Here is a 12694-nt window from a genome sequence, read left to right on the forward strand (position 1 = left end):
ATCAGCGCAGTGTTGCTAGTAGGGTGTACTCTGACTTGATCTTCTTTCAGCGATTCATCCAGGTTAGGTTGGGCGGCGGCACACACTACGCAGAATCTTGGCTGGGCCGTAAGATAGCAGGTTGATCGCGCACTGTGGGCGAATGATGATCTTGTAATCTTCGGCCGGGAGCTTCGGTAGGGGTCTTCTCTTAGGTAACGACTGCGGGCGAGCGCGATATCTCGGTGCGCTGCTTGGCGTTCCACTTGGCGTCCCTTTGTTCTCTTCGGCAACTGGCTGCGTCTCGGTGTCAGTCTTGCGTCGGGCATATCGCCGCTGCTTGTCGAGAGCGGTCCAAGTGCCGTCGTTCAGTTCTTCGTCGGTGATGGTTTCCCCATACACGACGACTTCCATGCTGCGGAATCTTCGGATCGCCGGGGTCACGCAGTCGTTTAGGCGTGGAGTGCCGACCACGCCGGCGCCGTTATACTTCTCGATGAGGAGACCACACGGCGGAGAGCCCACAGGAGTGAGGTTCTTTTCTTCAAGCTGGTCTTGCAACAGCTCCATAGCCGCTTCTTCGTCCATGACGCCGGAACGCCCAGTCGCGTTTGCCCTAGCCGCCGGCGAGGCTCCGGCGGTTAGGGATAGCGAGGCCGCCGTGTCGCAGATCCAAGAAAAAGCTTCCGAAACGAGAGTACACTGCTCCGGCTTACCCTACATGATGTCCACGAGGTGCCGGAACACTGCTCGCATCCGTCAGAAGAGTTGAGCGTCGTATATCCGATAGATCGGGTATTTTGGGTGAAAATCGCGGAGCCGCGGCGAGGTGCGTCTTGTCGCCTCGGCTGGCGTCGGCGTCTCCATACTTTCGAAAAATGTTCACGGAGTGAATGTTACTGGTTCTCAGTTATCGCAAAACTTTACGTATATCGCTAGACGACTGCAAATCTATCGATAATACTATCACTAGCAAAGTTTTTGAAATATCGTAATACTATTGATAGCTTTAAAAAACTACCAGTAGTACCGATATTCAGGTACCAACTGTTCGTTGGTGCTTACGGCAGGATTATAATCGCATGAATTTTCGTGCCAATCCCAGATAAGTCATGTGTGATTAGTAATGAAACGCGGCCACCATAAGTAGCATATGAAATATTAGACAGTTTTAGTTTAGCGTTTGCAAGCAAACGTAAGCGCAATACGTACGTAAACAAATACCGTTGTCATCACTGCGCATGCTCTGAACGTTATTGGTTTTCTGTCGTTTACGCGCGCCATGATAAAGTACGTTATTTGACGAGTTTAACGTTCATAATGTTTACGGACGCTAAGAAATAGCGTTGTCGAACAAGGGAGCATCCGCGACTTCCGCTTCAGCGTGAATTCTCGTGATGGCTCAGCTCTCACTCTCGTAGATCGCCAGTAACTATAAAAATGAGCTTTCGATTTCTCTAAACTCACCTGAAACGTTAGTTATGAGTGCATAGCGCGTCTAATTTCCGAGATCGTTTAGCGATTCCGGCCCCCGTGGCCTAACGAGACGCGTCCCCCCATGGCAACAACAGGATGGTTGCTACTGGATTGTCTTGGCTTAGGCATGTTTGGCACGAGGCCCCAAACGGCGCCCTGTTTTATAACGTCTTCCTTACGTTTGCCTTCTTGTACGCTAAACTAAAAGTCTTGAAAGGACGCGCATCGTAATGTCTCGCAAAGGTGTTTGCGTTTAACGTACGTAAAGCGACAAACGCTGTTCTAAAACTGTCTATTATGTCATTGGCATTAAATTGCACTACATTACAAAACACATTCTCGTTTCCTTTAGGCTTTTTTTTTAATTGCGCTGTCTGCTTGCCTTGCAAACTTTTCTTTTTTGTTGCTTTCTTTTCTATTGCTTTTTCTTTAGTTTGGGAGTGTATAACGTTAAGCACTGCGGTATTTCGTCGTAGGCATCACGATTCTGCAATAAATAATATCGTTTGAATACATAAATGCGTACTGTGAAATTTATGCGATAAAATGTGTAACGCCATCCACCACAGGTATATTAAGTTATATATTTATGTATTCATACCCTCTATTCTCAGGAATGTTCATATGGCGACGCGGTAGTACCTCATATTAGAATTCTGTAATTGGTGAATATTTTATATTTTGCGCAGAAGACGGTAACGCCATAACTCCTAACATCTGCAACACATCGAAATAAATCATTCGTTCTCTAGCACTCGAGTGACAAAATCAGCAATTAATTTACTTGTAACAATTTCGAAATCACAAGCTTTATTCAAGAAAATTTCGGATGAGCAGCAGCTTTGTCAAAATAACTCAGCTAAATCACGTGCCAAGTTCATCGAACTCACTTATCGGTTGCTCACACTTTTTAGATCGGTTTCTCTTTCACAATCTTCGCATAAACAGTCGGCGCATGAAATATTCCGTTCGGCGAGAATCGCTAGACAAGCAGCTCAATGGCAATGAATTACAGTCGATGTGCCCAACAAACATGAACTCCGGCAGGCCAGGCTTATATAAAATAGCGCCCGCAAGGGTCTCTTCTCCGTGACGTACATTGATCAATATCTATGCGAGGCACTAAATTGGTATTCCTGGCCTGTCTGTGAGCTTGCACCTCCAGTTGTAGCCACTCCCCGCTTGTAAGCGCATGTTCCACACGCGACGGCGGGGAGATGCCAAGGGAACAGGCGCGGCGAAAACGAGCGTCGGCGGCGACGAAGCGCTGATTGAATTCGCGGTCACGTTCGCTCGCGTCTCGAGAAAGTCGCTGCGACGCTGTCGTGAATGAATGGCCGCCGGAAATCTGCGCTCCGCTTCTCGGCACAAGCAGACGCTATCGCCCCTCGAGTCACCCACGCGCCATGATTTGGCAACGCCTCCTCATCGTACGTGGCGTGGCCATATTAGTGTCGTGTCCAGTGATTTCTTCGAACTCGCGACTTCCCGGAACAATACCCGGTCGAGACAAACACGAGCGGTGCGTTCGTGATGACTTGCATAAGAAGAGTCCACAGGCAGTCCATTCTTGGAATTCAGCCGTTTTGTTGTTATATGTGCCCGTACGCATTCACGCGCGCATTCGTGCTTGGGGTGTTTTTTTTACATGTATATAGGCTGATTTTCTTTTCTTTTTTTATCAGATGTAACTGAAATATCACCTTGGCAGACAGCATAACTTTATCCATTGAGCTGGATTACTCAGAGAGGTGGACCTTACTTGCACAAAAAATAATTTTGTTCGTACGCCTATGAAACAAAATTTTACTAAATAACTTTTTAAATAAATACTGACGACACATATTGCACTTTACGAATTGTAGCCAGTGATTTCTCAAGGTGTATCCACTTGGAAAAAATTTTCAGGATGACACCAGTTTCGATATATTAATTCCCGAAGTTGGTGACGAAATACATTGGCATCCCATTTGATTTCGTGCTTCAGTGCATAAAACAAAATAAAAAGTAAGTGGAACAACAAGTTTGTCGGTGCACATCTCGAAACCGGTGCCTTTCAAAGTATTTGCTCCATGTAGAGATGCCTTGCAATCTCATCGGCTACGATTCGCAGATTGTAATGTGTGCCGTAACGCAATTTACCAAAAAGTGAATTAGTCAATTTTCAATTGATTATGCATTTTCATTTCTCATGCGAGTGATTTTCAGTGCTTCGAGCAATCAAGCTCAATTAAGGACTAAAAGTACGCTATTTGCCACAGTTGACCTTATAAAAACTCTGAATTATCTAAAAACACCCCGTATTAGGCTGACTTCATGCTCCTATACAACGCAACAAACGAAGTCTTCAGACTTTGATGAGGCCCCTCTCTTTGCGTGATATCCGCGGTTTGCACGGCATCTTTTGCGCTCCAAGTAGAGAGAATGTTTTGTCACTGTTGCCATGGTGACGGCTGCGGAGGGCAGCCCAGTCCTCTCTCCGCACTTTCCCGTGGAGCATGCTTCTTTATCGTTACACAGGAAATATCGCTTACGAAGGGACCCTAGACGGAAAACTCATTTGAGCTGTATTACGTCATTACAAATCTACAATACCAAAAATGATACTCTTAAACCCGTTTTTTTACAGCATCGCTAGGCAGATGGTTCCAGTCGACTGCTGGTCTGACAAAGAAATAATCTTCGGGCGCAACTGTGCGCCCAAATGGGGAGTAGACGGCGTTTGAATGACGTAAGCGTTGCGACAATCGATGAGTATGTGTAATGACGGAGTATGCAAGAATTGAGTGGAAAAGATTGTTAAAGAGACACAGACGCAATACGTTTCTGCGCACTACAAGATTCGGAACATTACCGTTGCCTTTAAGACATGAGAGACTGGGATATAATGAATGTATACAGTCTATAAACCTAACTGCGTAATTCGGAATAGATTCAAGAGTTTTTGTCAAAATATTATGAAGGGGCCAGAATGCACATCCACCTTCTAATTTAAGGCATACGAATGTGTCATAGGTTAGCAACTTTACCAATGAAGGGGCCGGAAGCAAATTACGTCTTGTGTAATTCAAAACACGGTTACCTTCAATAGCAATGCCTGTTATATGGGATGACCAACTAAAATCATGGGCTATATTGACACCTATATATTTATATGATGATGCAATAGATAATTCAGATCCCTAGATTACATATCGGTGCCCTGGGTAGGAAAACAATCGGGGAAAGGAAACATGTGAAGTTATTTTTTAACATTTAGTGACACAATCGTCAACGGAAAGTGTAATGCCGAAAAAGATACTATCTGGCAGGTCAATATAAATTAAGAAAAGTAGGGGCCCGAAGACGGTGCCCTGGGGAACGCCGGTTATAACGGTGGTTAAGGATGAGGAATGGCCGTTAACATGCACAAACTGCTGCCTGTTCGTTGAAACGTTACATAACCAATAGACAATAAAATTATTAAGATTCAGACGGGAGAGTTTTAGAATGAGCCAATTATATGGAACCTTGTCTAAAGCTTTCTCAAAATGGAGGAGGAGGAGGAGAAAACATTTGTTTGAAGGAATAAATGGAGTTTGTGGTGTGGGGCCTACTTGGTTCATGGGGCCCATTCAAGCGGTGGTGGCTGCCCTCCGTCCAGGGCGCCACAGGCGGTTGCCGCCCTGCGCACCCTGTCGATCAAGATCATAAAGGCAGTGTCGCTGGCCAGCAGCACCTCCCACCGCTCAACACGCGCTTGGTAGCGTTTACCGGAATGCTAAGATCACTACTGGAACTAATGTCATTAATATGAAATATTAGTGAGGGAAAGTGCTAATTGGTGCCTGTTACCGTCCTCCCGATTCAAACCAATCCTTTATCACCGATGTTCACAACAGTATTACTAATGCACTTAGGGCCTGCCCAGCAGATATGGTTTATCTTTTGGGGGATTTTAATTTTCCGCACATCGACTGGGATATGCTGACCTCTAGCTGCCGAATTTCATTAAATTTCATTAATTTAATCCTAGACTTCAACTTCTCCCAGGTTGTCACTCAAGCCACTCGCGGATCTAATATCTTGGACTTAGTACTTACAAGCAATCCGGAAACAATTAAGCAAATAAGTTACCTGGATGGTTTTAGTGACCATAATGTGCTCCAGTTATCTATTAACATACCGTTACCTTATACGGGTCAGATAAGCAAATAAATTCGTAACTATAGCAAGGGTGACTATGCTACCATTAATGCTGACCTAGAATTCTTTTTCAATAATGCTTTTCTTCCTTCCTTGCATTGTCGAACGGTCGAGGAAAATTGGGGGCTCTTCCGAGATAAATTATGCTCATTAGTAAACCAGTACATTCCAGTGATCAAAATATCGAACGATAAATCGAACCCTTCGTTTAGCAATTCCCTCGGGCGACTTAGAAACAAAAAGAAACGCGGTTATAGGAGCGCTAGACAATTAGACACCCCATCGGCTTGGGAAAAATAAAATGAATGCTTGAAAAACTGCAGCTCCGCTTTAATCACTGCTAAAGATAAATATTTTTCACATGATCTTCCAGCCCTTCTTCATTCCAACCCCCAAAAAATTTGGCAAATGATCTCTCCGAGCCGCGATACCAATCACATTTCATTGCACAATAGCGACCACATGCCCCTTCCTGACAATGAGGGTGCTTCATGCTTCAACACATACTTCTCCTCTATATATTGCACAGAAGATCATTCCATTTCAGGTTCCCGACCTGAACTATCAGTTCATGACGTCCATCGATATTTCTATCGACGGTATAGACAATCTCTTATAAACAATCTTAAGCTATCTAATTCTTGTGGCGTCGACGAGATTAACTCAAAAATACTAAAGAACACCGTCAATACTTCTAGCACAATACTCTATCACATCTTCAGACAGTCATAAGCTTTAGGGGAGCTCCCTTTAGATTGGAAGACTGCTAGATAGTTGCTATATTCAAAAATGGTAACAAATACTCACCAGATAACTACCGGCCAATCTCACTAACATGTATTTGTTGTAAAATGATCGAGCACATTATTGCCTCTCACATATACAACCATCTCGAATCGAACAACTTTTTCTTCACTAATCAACACGGGTTCAGGAAAGGCTTATCATGTGAGACCCAGCTTTTAGAATTTACAACTGACCTGCATTTTGACATCGATAGCATATTTCTCGACTTTTCGAAGGCATTTGATCGTATAGCGCACTGTCGCTTCATTTCAAAGTTAACTGCACTGCAATTAGACTCACAGACACTAACTTGGCTTCGGAACTTCCTCTCTAACCGCCAGCAGTTTACAATAGTTAACAATATTTCCTCACCTCTTTGCTATGTTACTGCCGGTGTGCCTCAAGGTAGAGTTCTTGGGCCACTACTATTCCTGATATACATTAATGATATTCCTAATAATTTAGCATCACGCGTGCGATTGTTCGCAGACGATTGCATTGTCTACCGCCCTATAACCAGCGCCCATGATCATCTCCTTCTTCAAAACGATCTTCAGCTTATTTTTTATTGGTACAACACACGGTTAATGACCCTAAATTCATCTAAATGTAAAATAATCTCTTTTACTCGCAAACACTCCATCTCTACGTTCTCTTATCACGTAAATAACAGCCCGATTTCCCCAGCCACTTCATACAAGTACTTGGGAATTAATTTCGTGCAAAACCTTTCGTGGAACCATCACATTAAGACCATATGTGCTAATGCCTTAAGGTCACTGGGGTACTTACGTCGAACCTTGCGCAAATCACCCTCCAACATACGTAAGCTAGCTTTCCAAACGTTTGTTCGCCCGCAGCTCTCGAATTCGCCTCTCCAATCTGGTCACCTTACCAAAAGAACCCAACCAGCTTATTAGAATCTGTGCAAAATAGGGCCGCAAGGTTTATCTCTCATAACTATACATACAATTCTAGTATTTCGCTAATAAAACTGGATATTTCACTTCCACCCCTCATTGTCCGTCGTGACTTCGCTCTCTTATCTCTGCTTCATAAGTACGTTCATGCGGATAGGAAATCTTCCTTGCGGCTTGAATTTGCATCATGCACATCACGCAGGCCACATAATCACCTCAGCTTCACTCGGATATACGGAAACACTCACGCATTCAATTGGTCAGCCCTTCCCCGTGCCATTCGATAATGGAATGCCCTTCCTGATTCCATGGTCTCCGAAAAAAATCCTGAGAAATTTCGCCCGCTCCTCATTTCGCATTTCATTGCATAATCTCGACAAAAATGCGTGTCTCCTTCTTATATTTCCTCATGATATGTCTTCTGTTAGCTTTTTTTGTTTATGGGACCACTTTGCTCTTTTTCTTGTATTACTATGTTTCTTTTTTTTTCTCTGATTAGAACGTCACCAGTCCAATATATTTTATGCAATACTGATGTAACCCTTCAGTTTATTTGTCCATTGTTATTTTTTGTTGTAGTTGCTCTTTTTGTATTCTTATGTATACGACATTGAATTGACTATTATGTGAACTGTACATTTTGTTATATTTGTGTAATCATCCAGCGTACGCAGGAAATCATTCATTAGGCCAATTAATTGTGCATGTATATTATGTATCAATTATGCATGCTGTTTTCCTTTTCTTTCTGACGCCCCCCTTACCCAATGCCTCTCACGAGGCCTGTAAGGACTTTTTTAAAGAAATAAATAGCGTGAGTTGGGTTTCGCAGGACCGATCTCTTAGGAGGTCATGCTGCGGTGGGTGAAAGAAATTAACAGATACTAGGAGCTGCATGCTATTTCAATAAATTGTATGTTTCATTGATTTCGACGACACACTGGTCAAAGAAATGGGTGAGTAGTTGACATCATGATGACAAGCCTTGCTTTGGAATCGGAATGATCTTGCCTACCTTCCAGTCCTGTGGCACCACTCCAGTGAAAAGTCATTCCTGGAAGATGTGAGATAAGATGATGCTAGAAGTATATTTTGTACTTTTAATACCTTAGCGTTGATTTCATCCGTACCAGCTGATGACGCCAGTTTGAGAGTGTAAATTAACTTAACAATACCTGTCGTGTTCCGGAGCTTCCGTGAAGGAAGGAGCAGACTGTACTTTAAACATGCTTTATTGCATGGCAGCAACTTAATGTGTCCAAAAGACAGCCCAGAAATACAAAGGACAAAATGCACACCCCATCCTTGCGGCCAGCGATTATATATATATATATATATATATATATATATATATATATATATATAAATTATGGTGTTTTACGTGCCGAAACCACAATCTGAATATGAGGCACGCCGTAGTGGAGGACTCCGGAAATTTGGACCACCTGAGGTTCTTTAACGCGCACCTAAATCTAAGTACACGGGTGTTTTCGCAATTCGCCTCCATCGAAATGCGGCCGCCGTGCCCGGGATTCGATCCCGCGACCTCGTGCTCAGCAGGCCAATACCATAGCCACTGAGCAACCACGGCGGGTGGCCAGCGATTATATGCACATCGTGTGCGAGGGTGATGTGATCGCGATATGGGCCACGTGACAGAAAGGGAAACGCTATCACGCAAATACACGTGTACAGATATGCGACATACCATTGACATCAAGGTTTACTTCCGGCATGACACGGTTGTTAAGGTGAGGGAAATCTGGTGAATCGCCTATGTATTCTTGCGGGAATACCGAGGGAAAAAATGATTTCATTGCATTCGGAACATGACGGTATGAAATAGGAAAGTTATGATCGTCAGGCCGTGAAAGAGACTTGCGAAAAGCATGGTTAATTGCTTTCCAAAACTGTTTCGGGTTAGTGCACAGCATATTGGGAAGCGTTCATGTGCGCTTGGTTTTGGCTGCCAAGTATTCCAATGACTTGTGTATGGCATGATAACTTTCCCATGCGCCTGCGTTGTTGGTACATTTGTCTGAGCGCAGTGAATTTCTTTTTGATGGCGTAATCACTTCAAGTTTTCACTGAGCCATGGTGATGATAGTCTCTAAGATACAGTAATCATTGGGATGTATTTTTTGCATTAGTTGCGCATTTTATTTCTGGTGAGCCGCCAGTTAGTATCCACAGACCTGCCATTGAAATCAGCAATCAGCCAATTTGAAAATTCTTCTAGTTGTGCGTTCATGGTTGCGAAATCTGCTTTATCATACAGAGTTAGAATTTTCTTTTATTTCATTGGACTTAGCAGCAGCGAGACGACCAGTGAACACCTGCCCTAAGCGCGCATACGTTTTCTTTGCTCGCAACAGATAAGTACCGGACCGACGCTGCCCAATTTCGCCACGTGCTCTGGTGACCGGGGGGCGTGGTTCGACTGAGGTGGTCTGCGCCGACTCCTGGACGCCGCTGCCAGCTACAAAAGCCAATCTCGTCGTTGGATCTGTTCACTTGGCAGCAGCGAGACGACCAGCGAACACCTGTACTAAGCGCGCATACGTTTTTATTTTTATTTTTTATTTTTGCTCGCAACAGGTTGGTGTTCTTTAAAATGTACTTTACTTGTTATTGCGATAGCAATTATATGGACACCTCAACCGGATTTCTGCCGTCGGCGTCGCCGTCGCCGTGAGGTTCTGTATAGATAAAATATGCGCCGCTCGCCGTGTGCCCGAGCGGAAGCGTGCGGGGACGCGCGCTATCACGGAGAGCGAACGCACTCAATCTCCCCCGCGCAAGCAAGGAAGCGGGAAGCCAGCGACGGAGGGAGCGGGAAGGGGGGGGAGGGGGCGCACTTCTACTCTGCCAACAACCGCGCTCGTCGCTCGCCCGCACCGTCTCTTATCTCCACACGGCTCTGACCTTTATGCACTGTGCATTCGCCGCTCAGTTTCTGTTGAAGCGATAGACCGCACGTACCTTCGCCCGCTGCAGCGTATGGGCTTGCTGCCAGCGTTTTGACAGTCGTTGTCTGCAGTCATTCAGTGTGATCCATTCATGTTTGTTTGTGCGCGCTCACACCACGCTTGTTCATTCAGTTAGTAATAGTCGGGCCACATTTTCCAACGCACGCTACACATGCAATGCTGCCCGGGTCGGCAGTGCAGCGCTACAGGTGTGCCCCTTCGCACGCGCTGCCCACGGGAAGCGCTTCTCATCAACACCACCGTTTCACACGCGCCTTCTCGTGGTCATCGAGTCTCTCTTCATGTCGGTCTACTTACGCCGCAGCACACCTGCTTACTTAATCAGCTCATGTTTACTACAATTCATATTGCTGCCAAAGCCGATCACCTTACTTCGTATGACATTGCTGTGTTGCTATCGCATTCCTTGCTTCGCCCTTAGGGCGAAACTGTGAATTTTTTTTATTTATTTATTTACTTATTTAACGTAACCTCAGGGCCAAAGGCATTAGAGAGGGGAGTGGGTTACATGTGAAAGAATGTACATATATACATAACAAAGAATGAGCAAACACATAAAATTCTAATTATACAATGTTAGGTAGGGCGTTCTTGAATAGGTAGCGATTTCTGATGGAGATTACATCCGAAGGAAGGTGATTTCACTCTTCGGATGTCCGTGGTAAGAATGACTGAAAAAAAGCGTCAGTTCTGCAAAAAGGAATTCGAACTTTTTGTGCGTGATCTAAGCGAGATGAAACATACTGAGGAGGTGATATAAGCTCATGGTGGAGCTGAGGATGATGAAATATGCAGTGAAAAAGGCTCAAACCAAATAACTTACGACGGGATGCAAGGGTTGATAGGTCAAGACTTAATTTCATGGCAGATATACTTGCTGTTCTGTTGTAGTTAGAAAGAATGAAACGCGTGGAGTTATTTTGAACCATTTCTAGTGACCGAATTAGGTTTTCATGGCTTGGACTCCAGACGGAGGCAGCATATTCTAGTTTCGGGTGAATGAGTGTTTTGTACATGGTTAATTTTATGTATGAAGATACTTGTGCGAAGTTACGACGGAGGTACCCCAAAATTCGATTAGCATTGCTAATTACATACGAAATGTGGTCTACCCAAGAAAGGTTTCATGTAATGTGAATGCCAAGGTATTTGTATGAGGACACGGTCTCCAAAGAAGTACTAGCGATGTGGTAAATGGACGAAACATGATGTTCGAGATATGCGCATATGCTTGCATTTCCTTATGCTAAGTTCCATCAGCCATATGTTGCACCATTTGTTAATAGCATCAATGTCAGACTGAAGGGCTTTAGTATCATCAACGCAGGTTATTTCGCCATAGACAACACAATCATCGGCAAAGAGATTAATGTACGAGGAAACACACGAAGTTAAGTCATTAATGTAAATAAGAAAGAGTAAAGGGCCTAATAATGTCCCTTGAGGAACCCCAGATCGAACAGCAGTGTGCTCTGAATTTACGTTATTTGTCGACACAAACTGAGAACGGTTAGTAAGAAAGATTTCTAGCCAAAAGAGCAGTTTAGTGTCTATGTTAAGCTGGCGTAGTTTGTGGAGAAGCAGCTTATGGCACACCTTGTCAAACGCTTTAGAAAAATCTAGGAAAATGCAGTCAATGAGAGAAGAACGATCGAGGATGGCATGAAGTTTGTGAGTGAAAGATATTAGTTGGGTTTCACAAGAATATGATTTGCGAAAACCATGTTGCGATGGCGAAAAAAATGAATTTGATTCGAGAAATTTAGCAAGGTTTGAAAACAGACTATGCTGAAATATTTTGCAGGGAATGCTTGTGAGGGTAGTCTCTTTGGTTCCCTGTTCGGCCGATCTCGCTGCTGCCAGTAACTGTCTTCTTGCACGCACATAACTTGTAGAGAACAGTATGGGTGCACGCTTTGATGAATTCAAAGAGGAATTCAGGAAAGAACTGAAGGAGTTTAAAATCAAATTTGAACGTGATGTAAGAAAGCAACTAAGGGACTTTGAAAAAAGCCTTGAAGACTTCAACCTACGGTTTGAAGAAGTGATGGAAAAGACGAAATTGTTGGAGAAAGAAAATGAGGTTCTGAAAAAACCCAATGAAACTTTCATGAGTGACTGTCAAAACCTAAAAAAAGGAGCTCGAGAAACATGACCAGAGAATGACGGCGAGCGAGCAATATTCTAGAAGATGCAACATCGAAAGAAAAGGAGTAATCCAGGAGCAAAATGAGAACCTCGCAACGACTGTATGTCAAATTGGAACATTGCTAAATGAGCCAGTTACGTCGGACGACATCGAAGCAGTGCATCGAGTGAAAACTCGTATTGAGGGCTCTTGCCCTAACATTGTATTAC

The 12694-nt window shown here is 44.0% G+C and overlaps 1 protein-coding gene across 1 annotated transcript in view; it reads right to left on the bottom strand.

Moving 5' to 3' along the window:
- LOC119455289 (putative ferric-chelate reductase 1) overlaps positions 1 to 12694 on the bottom strand; it is a 308383-nt gene that overhangs the window by 267491 nt on the left and 28198 nt on the right. The window lies entirely within an intron of this gene.

The sequence above is a fragment of the Dermacentor silvarum genome, chromosome 6 (genome assembly GCF_013339745.2).
Source record: "Dermacentor silvarum isolate Dsil-2018 chromosome 6, BIME_Dsil_1.4, whole genome shotgun sequence".
Lineage (NCBI taxonomy): Eukaryota > Metazoa > Arthropoda > Arachnida > Ixodida > Ixodidae > Dermacentor > Dermacentor silvarum.